The following is a 19,987-nucleotide window of genomic DNA, read 5'->3' on the forward strand; positions in this document are numbered from 1 at the left end:
ATCAAGGGCTATACGGAGAATATTCCATCAGTAAAATAAAATATTATAATTTGACCTTTATGTATTCCATTTCCACTATAATAAAAGTAAATTATTTCAAGTTATAAAATGATTCTTTATTAAAACAGTCAAATAATTATATTTAATTATATTGTTTGGTTCAAATTAATTTAACGTTTTCGTTTAATATTTAAATTAAATACAACATTTATTTTTAATCAACATATTTTTTTAATAATAACATTTGAAATCAGTTGAATTAAACAAACTTAATAATTCAGTAAATAATTTGAAGTTCTTCAAATATAAAAGAAAATTTCTCTTTTGGTTTTCATTAATCTGAACTAAATTGTTATTATGATTATTATTGAACGAGTCATGCTGTGGAATTAAGTCTATACCAAATTTATTCTAAAAAGTACCAATGTTTAAGATTTATCAGTAATTTTATAATTGAATATTATTTTCCACATTTTAGATATAAAATAAATGTTTGTCCTTTTTTATAGTCCTAAAAACGCATATTATGGTATCTGCAATAATGTTCCTACAAATATATTGTTAATTTTTAACCTTAACTTATTCTGTAACTATTTAAATATTTTTAATAGTTAGATTAAATATATTATGTATTTAAAATATGCACGTACATGCACTACATTTCTATTAAATAATTTAGAATTCATCACAGTCTGAATTGTACGGTGAATAATATTAATATTAACAAAACGGGTAGGTAGTTAATTAACACATTTGTGTTTGAAATCAAAATCATAGTATTTCTCTCAGAATTATTTTATTGTATAAGATTATTTTAATAATTATATAATATATTTTTACAATTAATTTAACCATAAATAAATATTGATTGTTTATTACATTATTATCATTGTTTATTTTATAATTGTAGTTGTATTATTAATTTCATAATTATATTGAAACAAAAAGTACTATATTCACACCGACTAAAAACAGCCTGCATATCCACGGCAGTCGCGTTTCGATTCGGAAACCGGACGTGGTGAACGAAAACGAGCACTCCAAAATCGTCTTAGACCCTTTTTTTAATTTGGGGGACAAGGGGAAAGTTTAAAAACCCCTCTCCGGGCACCGATCCGAAGATCATGGCCAAAGTGTTTACCATGTATGATAAATCATACATGGGGGGAAAGGAACGTATATTTGCATATACGTGGTATGCTGAACCAGAAGACGTGGGACTGACAAAGATGCCAGCCCCCTGTCAACTGGGTTCGGAAGAACAAGTCCAATCTGAGGAAGATCCGAAGATCTTCCTGGGGATGGATTGGACTTGCAGGTGTTGGATCCGTTAGCTCCCCACTACCACTGGTTTGTGGAGCGGTACTGAGCCTCAGGACCACGACAAGGTGGATCCATCCTGGGGTTGAACCGTGACAATTCCCATGTTTGATATGACTGCAGAAACTATAGCTGAAAAATTCTATACCGGCTGGATCAGCAGATTTGGTTGCTTTTCAAAGATCATAACAAGCCCATATCACCCACAGATAAATGGTAAAATAGAACGATGGCGTACATAGCAGCATTTAGAATTGGTATCAAGTTTGACAACTGAGTCATATCTAGCGTGTTTTCAAAGATTTATATCACGAAGAGGAAAGCCTTCTGAAGTATTCTCTGATAACGTCACAAATTTTGTAGGGGCAAATTCGCAACTTTTAGAGTTAGGCAAACTTATAAAATCTAATGGAAGTCAGGTTGAGGCACTCTCAGTAAATCAAGGCATAAAGTGGCATTTCATCCGGTCAAACTCTCCTCATTTTGGGATACTCTGGGAGGCAGGGGTAAAATCTACGAAATTTCACCTAAAAATAATAGTAGGTAACACACTCTTAACGTTTGAACACAACAACATTTTTAGTTAAAATCGAAGCAGTGCTAAACTCCCGACCTCTATTTCCCAATTCCTCAGATCCAAATGACCTTTCTTCTATCACTCCATCCCATTTTTTCATAAGAAGAGAACTAACCACAGTCACCAGTCCAAATTTACTAAAGATCGAAGTAAATCGTTTAACGCGATATCACCACATTGAGCAAATGAGACAACACTTTTGGAAACGCTGGAACAGGGAATATATCTCAGAGTTGCAACAGCGAGCGAAGCGGAAACGGAGTAGTAAATCCATCTTCATTGGACAGTTAGTCTTAGTAAAGGACGATAATCTACCACCATTAACATGGAAGGTAGGACGAGTAATACAACTTCATCAAGGAAACGACGGAGTCGTGACACTCAAAACGGCGTCAGAAGATACTAAAATGGCAGTGGGCTGTGATCAACGCGGAAACGTGAATGTGCAATAGTGAAAATTGAAGTGAAATTTGTAAAGTGTGGTTTGGATGTAAACCCGACAAACTGACTTTAATTAAAATTTTTTTACTTTTATGTATTTTTGAATGTTGTAAACTATTTACTTGTTGAAAGACAAGCCTTTCAAAATGAGGGCATGAACAGAAAGTAATTTATGGTTAATTAGAAAAATTGTGAACAATGGCAACATTGTGTATGGTAGGCGCATGCACGCGAGGAGACAGTAGTTGTGAATTTGTACATAAGCATGGCATAAAAAGCAAAATAAAAATCCTTAAAAATCAAAAGTTGAAATCCATAAGAAAAAATCAAATCCAACGTGAATTCTACACCATTACACTCTGTTTAAAAGATCAGATTTGTCTACACCATAAGTAGCTGGTGCCGTTATTTAAAAAATGTTTAAAAAACTTTCATGTGTTAATTGCAGAAAGTTAATGGTAACTGAAAAAAATCTTCCGCAAAATAGGTTCATTAGGCGAAAACGTTATCTTCGTGGATTGCTTTCTGAACCAAGTGAGTTTACGAATATTTTTCACAATATTTCTTCTATAGTTTTTAACATCCTTCCAAACATCATTCATAAAATTAATTTAAAGAAAATTATATTAAAATGTGTTCAAACCAGAAATTCCGAAGTTGAAACCTTATTTTGTAAAAAGCATAAAAATTTAATTTTTTTTATAGAATTGATAGTTGTCTATTTTATTATATAAATATAATAAATAATTTGTTAAAAGGAAAAGACAGTAGGCATAAAAATTTAGACAATTTACCAATTAAAGCGTTTATTAAATTTTTAAAAATGAAAAAATAAAAAATGTATATTAATAGTCTGAGTTTTTTTATTAAAAATATTGTTTTAATTTTATGTAATATTGCTAGATTTCGATTTGAAATAATATATCATTATCTACTACATTAGATGCCTTCTTGATAAAAAGGCAGAAAATTGGAAACACAGAATAGACTGAATGATCTGACTGACTTAGAATTTTATTTGTATATTCGTTTATATTGTTTTTAAAATAAACAGACACACCTTTTACCAAAACTGGACTACTCAAAGAACGTTTTCAGGAAATCAATATCGATATCATTGAATCTCTACCATCATCAAATGGTTACAGTTATTGTCTCACATGTTGGATATACTTGTTGCACCATGACAATCCCCATATTTAATATGGCTGCAGAAACTATTGCTGAAAAATTCTATGCTGACTGGATCAGCAGATTCAAGGTAGGCAATTTGAAATTCAGTTATTTCAAGCCCTAGCTTGTCTAATTGGATGAAAGATTCAGAACAAGCCCATATCACCCACAGACAAATGGTAAAATAGAAGGATGGCATAGAACGCTAAAAAATAATACACAAAAATGGACAGAAGTTTTGCCCACTATTTTACTAGGTTTGAGAGTTCTTATGCGAAAGGATCATCAGATATCACCGGCAGAACTAGTTTACGTATCAACAATGACACTACCAGGAGAATTTTTGAATCTAACACCTACTACAGTAGACCCTAAAACTTTTGTTACAAAGCGTAAAGAAAAAATGAGTATGTTAAGTCCAATGCAAACAGAACACGCACAAACCAAAATTATTGTTCCACAAGATTTGGAAAATTGCATATATATCCTTGTTACGAAAGATACTGTTCGAAAGCCACTAAAACCTTTCGATGGATCATTCCAGGTGTTAGAAAGACAAGAAAAATATTACACAGTGGATATCAAGTCGAAGCAGAGCAATATGTCAAAGGATCGTCTAAAACCCGCATATTTACTTCAAAATGACATCATATCCATGGAACACAGCTATACATAACACACATAAACCTACCAGAAAAGTGGAATTTAGACTATGAAAGATGTATTTAATATATTATATCATGGCTCCGCCATTAGAGGGGGGGGGTAATATAGTGTATTAAGTTAAGTTAATTTTCTAAAGTTGGTAAGACAAAAAATAAGGTAATGTGTTTGTTACTGACTTTTGAGATTTTTCCTTGAAATTTTTATGAACAATTTTTTTTATATTGTCTGCCTATTTTTTTTCAATAAGTTCAACAAAAATAGAATATTTTCAAAAAAAAAAAATGAAATGGAAACCTAATCTAACCACCTAACCCGACCTATTTTTTTTAATTTCATTAAAAATAGAATATTTTCAAAAATTCAACAAAAATTGACAAATTACATTATTGACATTTTTTTCATATTCTATTTTTGATCTGTAACTTTCTGAAAAAAAATAGTTAAGTTTCTATTTCTTTTTTTTTAAATACTTTATTTTTAATGAGTTTTTTTGAAAAAAATAGGCTTATAGCATTTTTTCAAATTTAAAATTAATATTTCCCTAAGAAATATTTTTTTTTACTCTATCAAAATATACTCCCCTTAAATATGTGCCGAAGAGTAGAATATTTTGAAAAAAAAATTTTCGATTTTTTATTGGTGAAAATACGTGGAGTCGTGATTATAAACAATTACCAAACTTTTAAATTATCCTTGGACTAATTTTACTCAAGTTTACAATAAATAATATTTTGAAATATAAAAATGATATTTTTTTGTTTTAGTATTGTTTTCTACTATGCCAGGACCAGCCCCCACTGTTATTATAGACCCTGCAGAAATTATAAATGAAGTCAACATGACAAATATTTATAATTTAGGCACCTTCGGATTCCAAAGCAATCTAAAAACCATACAGTGGATGGTTAGACATGGTTTGCTAAGGAATTCTAATCACTGTATTATCTGCAATATTTCCATGTCATTTACCAAAAGAAATGAAAGACAAGATGGGTATCAGTGGACCTGCAAGGGCTGCAGGAAAGCTCTATCTGTCAGGAAAGATTCTTTTTTTTGCCTTAAGCCATTTAACACTTTTGCAAATGCTTCGAATTTTATATTGCTGGGCAACTGATACGGCCCAAGGCAGGGTCTTGGGTGGCTAGGACGATGATGCCCAAGAACCCAAAATAGTCGAAATAGATGAGTCTAAGTTTTCCAACAACAGTCAACACTGCTGTTTATTTATAAAAAAAAACATCTGGACTTGACAAAACACCATATGAAATGTGGTATAATGAGAAACCTGATGTTGGTCCCCAAGAGTTTTTGGCAGTGAAGCCATGGTTCATTTTCCTAAAGAACAGTAAGTCAAATGGGATAAGAAGGCTCTGAAAGCTTTTCTAGTTGGGTACGGTGGGCACATCAAAGGTTATCGTTTTTATGATGCAATTGAAAACAAAATATTTACCAGTCGAGATGCAGTAATAAATGAAAAGATCCCAAAATCAGATCAAGTCATCGTAAGTGAATTTAAGTCAGAATCTAATTTAGACAAAAGATTCAGTGGGGAATGACCTTGTTACCGATGAATCTTCATCAAGTGATAGTTTAGAACACGGGTCGATAACCTATGACCCGTGGGTCATAGTTAAAGTTAAAGTTAAAGCCCCATCCCCGCCTGACTGGATATGGAATCGGTCGCGTGTTACGGATGTGGGGTCATCCTCCATTATATCGAACTGAGATTTTGTACATTTTCATTTTATCATCTTTCATCCTGTTTATATATTGATTTGTATTACGTTTGCATTTTTACTTCTGTATTGTGTGAACTGTCAATTCAGCTTTTTGTAATTCTGTATTTGTTCATATTATATAATATTGTACTCTGTGTTGATTTGGTCTTCAAACCGACAACTTGTATTTTGTCTTCATCAAATAAATTGATTTGGTGTCAAAAAAAATACTTGTTTTAATCCAACAACTTTAACTCGTGCGTCGTTATCTCAGTTGTATGTCAGATATACAATAGTTATTCTAGCACGTGTAGTACAGTAGCACAATAATATTGACCTAGTAACCTAATGAAATAAATATTATTATTTAAAAAAATTACCATGAACAAACAAAAAGCAAAAAAGGGATTATTTCAATATGTGTGGACAGAAATGTATGGGTGAATCGAAAATGGTGACAAATTGATATGTACTTTATGTACAGATATAATTACCGCCAAGACTTTTAATATTTAGCGACACTTTTCAGATAAATCTGAATACATTGCTAAACGTGTATTAAATTTTAGAAAACAAAATAAATTCTTAAAGAGTTTTGTTACCAGCAACAATCACGCTACATCTGCCAGCTTTGTTGCAGCTCTTAGCATTGGTACCAACAGAAAGAAAACCATTTACAGACGGCGAGTTTTTGAAAAACGCATCCATAAATTGTTCCGAACACTTATTTAATGACTTCGCCAATAAAAAACAAATAATTGAGAGAATCAAACAAATGCCATTGTCAGCTAGAACAGTCCAGCGTTGCGTTGAAGATATGACCAAGAATATTGATCAAAATTGATCTTGTGACATAATTAACATTGTAGTTGACGAAAGTACCGACATAAATAGTATTAGTAGGCTTCCAATAATTATTAGATTTGCATCAATAAATAGCTCGAATAACAATAAAGAACTATGCGTTCTTGCTTCAATGAATGACACTAACAAAGGCACTGATATTTTTCGTCAAGTACAAGAGTTTACAAATTTCAAAAATGAGCAAGTATTGGATTTAAAAAGTAAATTGTTTTCCATAACAACTGACGGTGCTCCAAGTATGAGATGAAAAACTGTTGGATTTGTAAAACTAATGGAAAATGAATTTGGCTGTTCACTTTTATCGTTTCATTGTATCATACATGAAGAAAATTTATTTGCAAAGGCATCTACACAACAACTTAAGGATGTAATGGTAAAAGTTGTTAAGATCTTAAACATGACAATAGCGTGAACAGCATTAATACACAGACGCTTTAAAGCTTTTTTGGAGGAAATTGAATCGAAATATGGAGACTTGTTATTACATTCTGAAATACGATGGTTAAGTCGGGGCAAAGTTCTTAATAGATTTGTAGAGTGTTTTGATGATACACAAATATTTCTTCACGAAATCGGTGAAAATGATCTCGAACTCAATGGTAAACAATAGTTTTTAACACTTTTGTTCTTAACAGACATAATGAGTCATTATAATGATTTCAACGTACGACTTCAAGGAAATAACCACACAATTTTGAAAATGTATGAGGAATGGAAGAGTTTTACTTCAAAATTGATATTATTTGAAACTAACATAAAAACTAAAAAATCATTTTCTCATGATATTAACATGTTGGGTATCACTTCCTACGAGGTTTTCAACATTAAAAAAATTGGCATTGCCATTTTGTCCACATTCGATTCCATTTATAAATGTGAGCAAACATTTTCACAAATGAAATTTATTTTAAACAAAAACAGGAACAGGTTAACTATTGAAAATTCAGATGCTTGTGTTCGACTTAAAACGACTTAAACTATAAACCAGACTTGACTAAACTGACGTCACAAGTTCAACATTAGGGGAACCATTGATATCGTAGAGACAGTTTATAAATAAAGTTTATTCAACTATGTTTGTAATTATTTTCCTAATAAAATATATCTTATTATTTACTAAAATGCTGTTTGAATACGAAAATATCTCTGACAAAAACGTCTCTTTAATACTCGCATTTTGTTTGATTTTGACCCACGGCCAAAAAAAGTTGCAGACCCCTGATTTACACCATATGTAGCTAGTGTCGTTATTAAAAAAATGTTTAAAAAACTCATCATGTGTTGCATAATGTTAATGGTAACTGAAAAAAATCTTCCGCAATATATATTCATTAAGAGAAAACGTTATCTTCGTGGATTGATTTCCGAACCAACAAGTGAGTTTACGAATATTTTTCACAATATTTCTTCTATAGTTTTTAACATCCTTCCAAACATCATTCATAAAATTAATTTAATGAAAATTATATTAAAATGTGTTCAAACCAGAAGTTCCGAAGTTGAAACCTCATTTTGTGAAAAGCATAAAAATTTACAATTTTTTTTTTTATAGAATTGTAATAAATATTTGCCTATTTTATTATATAAAAATAATAAATAATTTATTACAAGGTAAAAATAGTAGGCATAAAAATTTAGACCCAATTAAAGCCTTTATTAAATTTTTAAAAATGCAAAAATAAAAAATGTATATTAATAGTCTGAGTTTTTTATTAAAAATATTGTTTTAATTTTATGTAATATTGCAAGATTTCGATTTGTGACGACCTAATCAAAGCAATAATCGATTCGGATCGTCACAGTACAACACGTGAGATTGCAGAGAAGCTTCAGGTATCACATACATGCATTGAAAATCACTTAAAACAACTTGGCTATGTTCAAAAACTCGATACATGGGTTCCTCACGAACTGAAAGAAACGCATTTAACGCAACGCATTAACAGCTGCGATTTGCTAAAGAAACGTAATGAAAATGATCCATTTTTAAAACGACTGATATCTGGCGATGAAAAATGGGTTGTTTACAACAATATCAAGCGGAAAAGATCGTGGAGCAAGCTGGTATTCACCAAAATAAAGTTTTGTTATCAGTTTGGTGGGATTATAAAGGAATTGTCTACTTTGAACTCTTACCACCCAAACGAAAGATCAATTCTGTTGTCTACATTGAACAACTAACGAAATTAAACAATGCAGTTGAAGAAAAGGGGCCCGAATTGTCAAATCGAAAAGGTGTTGTATTCCATCATGACAATACAAGGCCACACACATCTTTGGTCACTCGGCAAAAATTATTAGAGCTTGGTTGAGATGTTTTGCCACATCCACCATATAGTCCTGACCTTGCACCATCTGATTACTTTTTGTTTCGATCTTTACAAAACTCCTTGAATGCTAAAAATGTCAATAATGATGATGTCAAATCGTACCTAATTCAGTTTTTTGCTAATAAAAACCAGACGTTTTATGAACGTGGGATGCTGCCTGAAAGATGGCAAATAGTCAATACATTACAGAATAGTTATTCAGTTCCATGAAAAAATTGTCTTTGATTTTCTAAAAAAAAAATCCGCAATTACTTAGTTGCCAATCTAACTAGGTTTGAGAGCTCTTATACGAAAGGATTATGAGATATCCCCGGCAGAACTAGTTTACGGATCAACAATAACACTATCAGAATTTTTGAATCCGACACCTACTACAGTAGACCCTGAAACTTTTGTTACAAAGCTCAAAGAAAAAATAAGCATGTTAAGCCCAATGTAAACAGAACATGCTCAAATCAAAATTTTTGTTCCACAAGATTTGGAAAATTGCATACATGTCCTTGTTAGAAAGCCACTAGAACCTTTCGATGGACCATTTCAGTGTTAGAAAGACAAGAAAACTATTACACAGTGGATATCAAGTCGAAGCAGAACAATATTTCAAAGGATCGTCTAAAACCCGCATATTTACTTCAAGGTGGCATCATATCCATGGAACACAGCTATGCAGTAAGCCAAATAAACACCAAAGGTTGGCAATAATACCATTCAGATGTTTTGAAAAGCTCTACAATGGCCCACAGTGGCTCAATGAAGATATTAATCAGAATGGCTAGAATTCAGGGTGTCTGAGCTCAATATAATTCCAGAACAAAAAACTACTTGTTTGCAATAAATCAATATAGACAAATCCATTTTTATGCGATATTTGTCAATAACAACATTAAAACGCGTTATTGCATGTTGAGATTTATTTCAAATTGTAAAGGAGAAAATTATCTGGCCCTATGCGGTCTTCTGAATTAAACAATTCTATGGTCGTTTTGCTGCACGTCATGCAACAAACTACATTTGTGATCGAATACAATGAGTTGGTAAATAAGCAGACTGTTGACTCTAAATCCATTTCTTGATAACGACAACTTATTACGTGTGAGTGGTCGAATAGTACACGGTAACAAGAGGTGTTAAAGTCAAAAAGGCCTATGTTTGTGTCTTTGTATTGTATGGCTTCAAAGGCTGTCAATTTGGAATTATTGACAAATTTGACCACAGAGACAGTTTTATAAATGTCATCGCTAGACAAGGTTTGCCCTCAAACATATATTCATTACAATGCCACTACCTTTGTTGGTGCAGATTCCGCATTAACGTATAACTGGTGAAATTTAAAAACGTATCAAAAACTAGAAAAGCAGCAGCAAACTTGAATAGACGCTCCCAGAAGAAAACTCTAGGCTTTCACATAGACGCATAGATTTGTTTTCTGCTCTAAACACACCAACAAAAATGAATTTTAACTAGTAATGACTTTCTTAATCAGCCTAGATAAGAGAAATTATTTTCTATTTATTGAGTATTGGATCACTGATAACATTCTTTAGTCGAATTAGGTGACTAATAAAAAGACACTTTCATTGACATAAGTTATGAGAGCACAAAAAATTGTCAAATTAACAACCCCAATGTTCAAGGAGCAGCAGGTTATAAACCTTATCTTTGACAATGGCAACATAATTCATCTGAAGTATAATAAAATTAACACAACAGAATGATAAATCTAAGCATATACACAATATGTATACAGTTGTCTAATATCTGAAGTGATATTGGCATTACTGTGAAAATTAAAACATGTTGAATGTGTATGTTAATCCTCTCGTGACTGAAGAAAGTCGGTCTTGATGAGCCCTTTCCAGCAGATAGTCAAATACCTAAAACAATGAAATAAAGATATTAAAAATAAATTTGTGCCAAAAATGTATTAATTAAATCTTCTTTCTTATTAATACACTTTCTTTAATATATTTTTGTTTTAATTGTGGTGATTTAGGTAGTCTCAAATTGGTTGACTTTGTTGAGCTTTCCCAGCCCAAAGAATTCATAGCTTAATTATTTTAAACGATATTAATAGGAAGTGACGACATATTTAGAATATTGTTGCAACTAAAACTTCCAATTGATATTTCCTTTAATTATCTACAAACTTCTTATGAATCACTTCATACACAACTTACAACCTGTATACATTTACAGTGTTTCTTTAGATGAAATTAAAATTAAACATTGTACTGTATAAACATTTTCATTAGTGAAATAAATTTTTAGTCTACGCAGGCAGACGTGTTTTGTTAAATACAATAATATATTTATTTGATATTATTTCATTTCATTTTCAAGTCTTTTAATATAATTATTTAACTTTCTCCCCATTAAATTAATATAACATTAATTAAAAAGCAATTGTTAATTGATGGGGGCATATAAATTATTTTCCTTTTAAAAAAATATAATAAAACCTGCCCTACCTTTCAATTTGATATGTAGTTCCATAAATTTCAAAAGTGCATGAAATCACTGCTTCTGGAAAATCCTTCACTCAATCTTCCTTGTGATTCAAATTTCATTAGTTGAAGTCATCTAAAAATTAAAAAATATATTATATGACTGGAAAAAAATTCAGATTGTTTCTAAAATAGGTTTCAAAATTTGGGATCAAGTGGAAGTGGCTCCATAATAAAGTAATTTTTCTTAAATTAAATAGAGTCTCTCAAATTTAAATTTTAAAAATTCTGTCTTTCCTCAGTGACTGCCTTCACCGCACTTATTTTTTATCTTTATTATTATAGTACAACTAAATGATAAATTTAAACTAAAGCAATGGTAACTTTATAAAAATATAATCTATTATCAATTGACGCATGTAATGATTTATATTAGTCAGGCAAACGTACACAACCCAAACTTTATAAAGACATTATAAAATCAAGAAAAACTATAAAATATTAAAAAAAAAATAATCAAATGCAAAGCAAGGCAAGAAGAGGAAAAAAATGCTTGACATTAAAATTAAACAAATATTATAACAAAACAGGTAACTAAATCTAAATGGTTATGGAAAATTGGTTAATATTTTAGACACTTTACTTCAATATCTTGGTTTCTGGTTCACTTAATAGACAGGACTGTATGAATTGCTTCTAAGAAGTATTGAATGTGGCTCTGTTTTGTCGATTTTTGCTTCCTACAAATAATGAAAAGAATTTTTAAAAATCTATTTTAAAAATGCAATAATATTTTGTTGTAGTGAAAGATTGCAGCAAATGTTTAATTTTACAAGATGAAGTACACCATTTTCTTGCAAAATTTATTAGAAACAAAGCTTTTAAAATATTTATTAAAAAATATCAGTGAAGATATAACACATTGCAAATTATTATTAATTATTTTTTTGGGTTGCCTTATTTTCTTCCTTAATATGAATATTAAAATGCATTAAAATATGCTATAAAATTAAAAATTAAGTAAGAAAACTTTAAATTGTTCAGCTTTTTCAACATGGTACAAGAATAAAAGTGAAAATGAAACAAAATCAATTAATTATATAAATATAAATCAAATTTCATTGAATAATGTATAAAGCATAACAATTATAAGTAAAATCACTGAAAGAACCTTAAAAAATTAAATTACTTGAAAAATATCTTTAATTTCATTTCAAACCTTAAAATTTTACAATTTTAAACAAAAATCACTCAGTTGGTAGGTGTTAAATTTAATAATATATAATTATACCACTGCCACAGCTGGAGCACCAAACTTTTTCACCTATCTTGAACTAATGTTGTCACATTCTTTACCAGAATACATAAGTGATTTAGAATAATCTAATCATGAAAATGCTTGTGCATATCAGTGTTTTCTTCGTATGCACTGTATCACACATTGTCATTGTAGTGTTTCAATCGAACAACCAAGTCCTTGAAAACATTTTATATTATTTATTTTTATTGTTAATGATGTTAATTTGGTTATTTGCATAATTATTTTTATAATAAAACTTTTTTACTCAAAGGAATGTCTGTTTTTTGATTTTAATAGCTTGGGCAGTAGAATCGCCTCCACTTTAAAACTTGTAACGATCACATCTTGTCTCTTGGGCAGAAATTTCGTTTTGGTATTCGTCTTCAGTTTCACCTTCGACCCTTCCTCTCTCAATTTCTTCTTGTGTTTACCCATTTTCTGTTTAGGTCAGTTTTAAATATAACCTATATAACCAATCCAAAGTTACGCAGGTTTTACCTACTACCGGATCTTTCAAACTGGACCATAGACAAAGACGTATAAGATTACGGACCACCGACACAAAAGTACAAACAAATCACAGAGCAACAAACAGGTTAAAGAAATAAACATGTCGCATTTACTGTTTGTGGTGTGTATTGTTATTATTTATATTGTTATTAAATAATTGAATGCACAGTTGACACGATTTCAGTCTCATAAAATTATAGCAACGTTTCCATCGATAAGGTTGATAAAAGCAAATCCAAATTTTATAAGACTGAGATCGTGTTAACTTATTATTGGTAAAGTTGCAGAATCGGTCACTCTAAGGAATATTTGTAGCGCATGCGTCAACTGGATTTGAAATCGTCTGTTTCGGAGATTTTAGACAGCATAGTTGCCAGATTTCATTTTTAACGAAATATGTAGAGAAATGATTTTTAGAAAAATATATATGTAATTTATTATGTTTTTCATGTATGACTATGTATATTATTTATGTGGTTGAATTCGAAAAGAGATAAAATTCAAATCACTTTATTAATTAGTATATTCATTTTTTATTTACTCTATATTTCTTTGGTAGTTTAACGATCTAATTAAAAGTTCTTTATTAAATAATTAGGTAAATTTACAAAGGTAAATTAGGTAAATTTACAACATTAATATAAAATTAACGAAAAAGATATATTTATATATTTTGTAATAAAAAACATAATCAATTAAAACAAAAAAATCTATTCCACTGGATATTGCTCCCTAATACAATTTAAAATGCTCATAAACATATTATGATTTTTAAATTTATTTCTCCATATGAATTCGTGGAGGTACGATGGAAACAGATCTTCCGAGGAACAGTCATGGTCTATGTAACTTGAAAAAAATTGTTCAATGCAAATATAGTATAAATTTATTAATAAATTAGAATAAATTAAAAAATAATAAAAATTAAAAACATTTTTAATTAAATACAATACAATTATCTATATAGTAAAATATATTAATTAATTAACGACCCATATCAATAAATTAAGATTGTACAAAAAATAAATAAATGCAGCACACAAATAATCTATAAAGTAAGATAACTTAAAATATGACTGCTAACAAATTAAAAATAATCTTACTAAAGGAATAAAAGTAAAATATTTCAAAAATGAGAAAGATCTATAAAGTAAAATATATTAAATGAGCATACAAATAAATTAAGAAAGTAATTAGCAGAAGAATAGGAATAATATATTGTTTTTAAAAACGCCATGAGAATATAATCTGTAAAGTATAATATTTTAATAATGAGCATAATCATCAAATTAGAAGAAATAATATACTTACCAAAAAAATAAAAAGTATAATACATACACAACAACACAACAATAATTCAACCATAAAAAATTATTCGAATATTTTGACCGTTGCAAACCGACAACACTGCACTTCAAAATGTTCAAGAAGCGCGAAATCAGCGCCTCACGACGCATGCGCTAGATAATGTTCCTTAGAGTGACCGATTCTGCAACTTTACCTTATTATTTTTTTAACATCCACTATTTATGATTTTTAGGTAATAGTGATTTAATAACAGTTCGTGAATTCTCGTACACCTTTAAATATTTACTAAATATGGCAACGTTGTACTGATTTACTAACCGCGCAATTCTCTTCGAGTGTTCGTGAAAGAAAATCATGGTGCAAAAAGTTTTCGCTGAACATGAGGGGAATATATTTGAAGAAATCCGACTAGTGTGGTCAATGTAATATGATCTACTCAGACAATAAAGACCAGGAGAATTCACTTAACCGTAAAAAGTGTAGTATACATTGAAACAAATCTATTGATAAGTGGTAAACTACCAAAGTTTCAATTAAAATTTTAATTGATGAAAATTTCCTGTATTATTCAGGTTGGTATATTTAATTTTAACAAGTTAATTAATGTATAATGTTTTATTGTTTAATTAACTATATTATGCACTGTTTAATAAATGCTATGTAAAATATTACAAATATTACAAACATAAAAAGTAAAGTGGTTTTAATTATACTACTATTTTTATTGTTTACTAATAGATTTGTTCGATTATGATTTTAACTTTATGTTTTAGATGGTGACAACTGAAATACTAAACTGATGGTTTACATTTGGTTGTCTGTAAACCAAGCCATTTAATCATATTTACCAATCATCAAATAAATGTGAGAGGTATGTGTATTTATCTTGTAACACTAGTGACATATTGATATTTTGCTTCAAAATATTAATGATAATATTTTAATATTCTAACAACAATTAATCTCCACTTTTGCTATCTTATATTAATATGGTCTCGAAAGGAAACTGGTAACTGTGACTACTTAATTTTTTCTTTTTATTTTATTTCTAAGATTCATATGTTTTTAATTAGCAGACAATAGTTAGAAGTATTCCAATTTAACACTGAATGTAAAATTATCATGAGTAGTTCTTTAGTAGTAGTGATTTCATTGTTTATGTTTAATTTACTTAATTTACACTGTTCTGTTTAATACAAGCTATGTGAAATATAACAAATAATGTTAAAAATGTTATGCATTAAATATTCTTTTGTTCTTGCAGTCTTCAAATATATTTGTGTCTATTTTGATCTTTCCTTTTTATATTTTAGATATTGACAACTAAAAAGCTAAATTGATGTACACCTTTACATCTATGCAGATGAGTTTATTAATATTCAAGTCCAAGTCAGGGTATATTTATTTAGCTTGTTATTCATGTGTTTTAATCGAATATATCCATATATAGAATATTCAACAAAAACAAAATGATATTGAAATGTAATTCTCAATCAATATACTCATTAATATATTTATATTAATATCACTTTGTTTTATAAGGTCTGCTTATTTTTGTGTCAATATTGGAAAATATTAGCCAGAAATCAAATGAATTGATTTTGACCACTTCTGAGGGCAGTTGTTCTTTATAAGTTTCATTGTGTGTTTAATTATTATCAACAATATTTTATAAGAATACGGGGCTGGGCACAGACTAGTAAAATTATTGTGTATTTGCAATTCATTTATTTGTTATTCACTATTTCGTTTAATTCAAAAACTTTTAGTTGTAATGTTTTCAATATTATCCAAATATTTTTTTGTTTTAAAGTGGGGAAATCTGTAATAAATATTGTAATAAATATTATAAATATTTTTATATGATATGTAAGTATTAAAAAGAAAATAAAACATCTTTTAATTTTTTAGAAATGACCAGTAAATGGAGTGAAGATTACATTGAGTACTGTTTGAAACAACATCTACATTTCTATTCAAACCAAGGTTAGTTTAACTGAGTTAATATGCAATTAAAAATGAATAAAATATACTGTTTTTATGGTTTAAGTCCTCAAAAGTGACATCGTGCAAGAGCAAATATTACTGTTATTTTATGAAGTAAATGATTATTTTGTGCTTTTCCATTTTCCATAATTAGTAACAGTTCAATCAAAATAAATTTTAAATTAAAGCATTCAATATAAATCAAATAAAAGGTAAACTTTTAGTTACAGATTCTACTACCATGTTTGAAGTCTAAAATATTGAAATTATAGTCAGTCTCCGTATAGTGAACTAATTGAGCAACGATTTTGTCACCCCACCGAGGTCGTTCACTATTTAGAAACCAGGAAAAAATACACAACACTGGTATTTAAAGTGTGCTTAATACATTAATAACTAATAATAAAATAAATATAATACAATTAGTCACTAGAATTAAAAAAAAATTGTTAATTTAGTTTGCTTTCTTTGTTTATTGTACATTTTTTTAACCAACTTAGTCCTCAAGTTATGAAGAAGTATCCCAGAATATTTTACTTTATTCGAGTTTTCTTTGACCCATTGAATAACATTGTTTAAAGATTTGAATGCTTGATCAGTGAATATTAAGTTGCCTGTCATTTGCCATTTTCTTTGCTATATTTGTTTTAATTTTATTATTTATGTTTAAAATGTTAATATTTAAATTTACTATTTATAAAAATTGTCTATTACAGTTTGGCGTTCTCGTGAATTAAACACCTAGTTATAATATCTGCTGGAGTAAATGATAGGTGTACGAATACGTATGATACACAACAGAAATGCACTTGAGTTTTGATAGGTTTATTAATCACTGTGGATTGAAAGGGAAGCCGATTCAGATGGAGGAGTACGGACGAGAGTTGACTGGGCAGTGATTGAGGCGAAATGACAAACTGAGAGAGCGAGTCCTGACGCTCAGGCTATTAACACACATCTGGTGGGCCTTCCTGAAACACGCACTTCCTAACGTCATAAATGTGTGCCTCCAAAGAAAGTATTTCCACATCTGGTAAGTCTTCTCGGTACTCTAAGATGTGGCGAGGCTTCCCGGAATACAAAGTTCAAAATATCATAAAATCTAATATACTCTAAAGAACTCAGTAGAATATAATGCGAGGAATTTCCGTGGGGCATGGGCCCTACAACAATTAATTGGAGCAAATAGGACGCACCAATCATGTAGTTAATAGCAAATTTACGTTTTCCAATTTCTTATGAGTATGAAGAATTAATTTGTATACAATAATATAAAAGATATACACGTAAATGAAAGAATTTGTTAAATTGGAATCCTAGTCAGTAACTTATTTTCCCGTGCGTCAAAAACAAATAAAATTTAATAGTAATATGTGCATGTAAATCATGACAATGGGATTAAAGTAATCTGAACTATTTTATGATTATTTTGAGACTTTTATATGATGACTATTATAATAGGTTTTTCAATATTTGTTAATGTATTATTAAATTTTGTTCTAGGTATTAACATAATGATATGTGGTGGGACATCCAAGTATTCTTTCAATTGCCTCCATCTATGGTTAAATTTTAGTTAACTGAAGAATCTTTCTATAACAATGCACCATAAAATACGTCTGAAGAATGTTCAGTGGGAAAAAAGTTAAAATTGAATAGTAATGAATTTATTGTTGTCTATATGTAATTTACTGTTGTAATTGCTGGAGAGAATAAGTTGACAAAAGAACACTATATACCATAATTTAGGATGAAATACTTTTGAAGATATATAAAATTATACTTTACAATTGTATCAATTGAAGGTTTATAACCTGCTGCTCCACAAACATTGGAGTATGTTAAGTTGAATATTATTAGTATTGTTACACTGTTAATTGTTTTTGGTTTAATTTTTTTCAAAAGGTTGCAGCAACGGTTGTTAATTTCTTATAGCGTTCTCATCAGATTTTAAGTGGGTCGTTCAAATTGACAACATCTTAAGTCTGCTCTTGGGTCTAACACGGTCTTTAATGTGACAACTAGAGTTAATCCATCCTTGCCTGGGTGTACCTCTACAATCCCCATCAACGACCGTCTACTGGTGTTGACGTTATCTTCCTTTAGAAGTTTAGAAGTAACAATGTGTCGACCATCATATTTTCATTCTTTTGTGACCACTTAAACCTCTGCTGAAGATTGTGTAATTATTCCACACATCAACACATTTCAAAAGTTTCTTCATTTTCTGGATCATTTCCCAACGTCTCATATAATCCGTTTCAATTGTTTTCGACACAACACTCTGGTATGATTTTCTTCCCAATCAAAAAAGTGTGTGTAAGTGTGTGGAAATCATTCACAAGTAAGAGTAGTTTTACCAATTACTCGACTAATATATTGCTTAGTCGATATGACGCCAGCTTCCCACATTCGTTAAAAATGAGAAGTGGGTATGGATAAAGTGCCATTGAGTGCCCATGGCTACCATTTGGTCTTCAAATTTCTTATTTTGAAAAGTATTTGAAAGCAATATTGGGATAGAGAAAAGAATTCGAACTGCCAGTGTCTATTAGTAGTTTTAAATTTAATATGGGGATTGTTATAAGTGGTAGTTTGTTATCATTAACACTGTGGAATTCAATTACGGCCATTCGTTTATCTCTGTGACTTGTGGAAAATTTTCATTTTCGTTCTGAGAATCTGTAGTATTTTCTTGTTCATTAGAGTCTAATTCAGTAGGGTCGTAATTATTGGATAATTCTGTATTATGCAATTCTTCAAAAACGTAGTTTTGATTCTGTTTTTGATTCGGGGTTGGTTGATAATAATTTGGTGTTGGTTTAACAGAAGGTATGTAATTTCTTTTTGGTTGGAAAACATTTTTTTGTTGTGGTGGAAAGGAAAGTGTAAACCCCCCTCCGGGCACCGATCCGGAGATCATAACCAATTGGAAACCATATGTGCTAGCACATATGGGGGAAAGGGCGTGTATATACATACACGGGTGAAGTTGAACCAGAAGACGGGACTGACAAAGATGCCAGCCCCCTGTCAACTGGTTCCCGGAAGAACAAGCCCAATCTGAGAAAGGTCCTAGAACCTCCCTGGGTGAGGATTGGGCTTGCAGTTGATCCGTCGGCCTCCCGCCACCACTGGCTTGTGGAGCGGGACTGCCTTTATTATGGACATCTATATATGAACATAATGTATTCAAAATTTCAAGGCATCTATCATAAAATTGTCTAGGTGACTCGTTCACGATTTAAACAAGCTTCATCTCTTTGATCCGAGAAGTTAGTCCTAAGAATATTTTTAAATTCTTGCCATGTTTGAACATTTTGAATATTTGTTACTATTCTAGCTATGCC

General features: G+C 30.1%; 1 long non-coding RNA gene across 2 annotated transcripts; it reads left to right on the forward strand.

The window, feature by feature from the left end:
• The first annotated feature begins 12,720 nt into the window (after nt 1–12,720).
• On the forward strand, nt 12,721–18,305 carry LOC126265745 (uncharacterized). Of its 2 annotated transcripts, XR_007548205.1 has the most exons (7): nt 12,721–13,464; nt 14,884–15,223; nt 15,425–15,522; nt 16,563–16,637; nt 16,862–17,003; nt 17,354–17,670; nt 18,141–18,305. It is a non-coding gene; the product is annotated as an uncharacterized LOC126265745 (long non-coding RNA). The 2 variants fall into 2 exon arrangements; XR_007548206.1 differs by lacking the exon at nt 16,862–17,003.
• The last annotated feature ends 1,682 nt before the right edge of the window (nt 18,306–19,987 follow it).

This window comes from Aethina tumida, chromosome 5, assembly GCF_024364675.1.
Source record: "Aethina tumida isolate Nest 87 chromosome 5, icAetTumi1.1, whole genome shotgun sequence".
NCBI lineage: Eukaryota > Metazoa > Arthropoda > Insecta > Coleoptera > Nitidulidae > Aethina > Aethina tumida.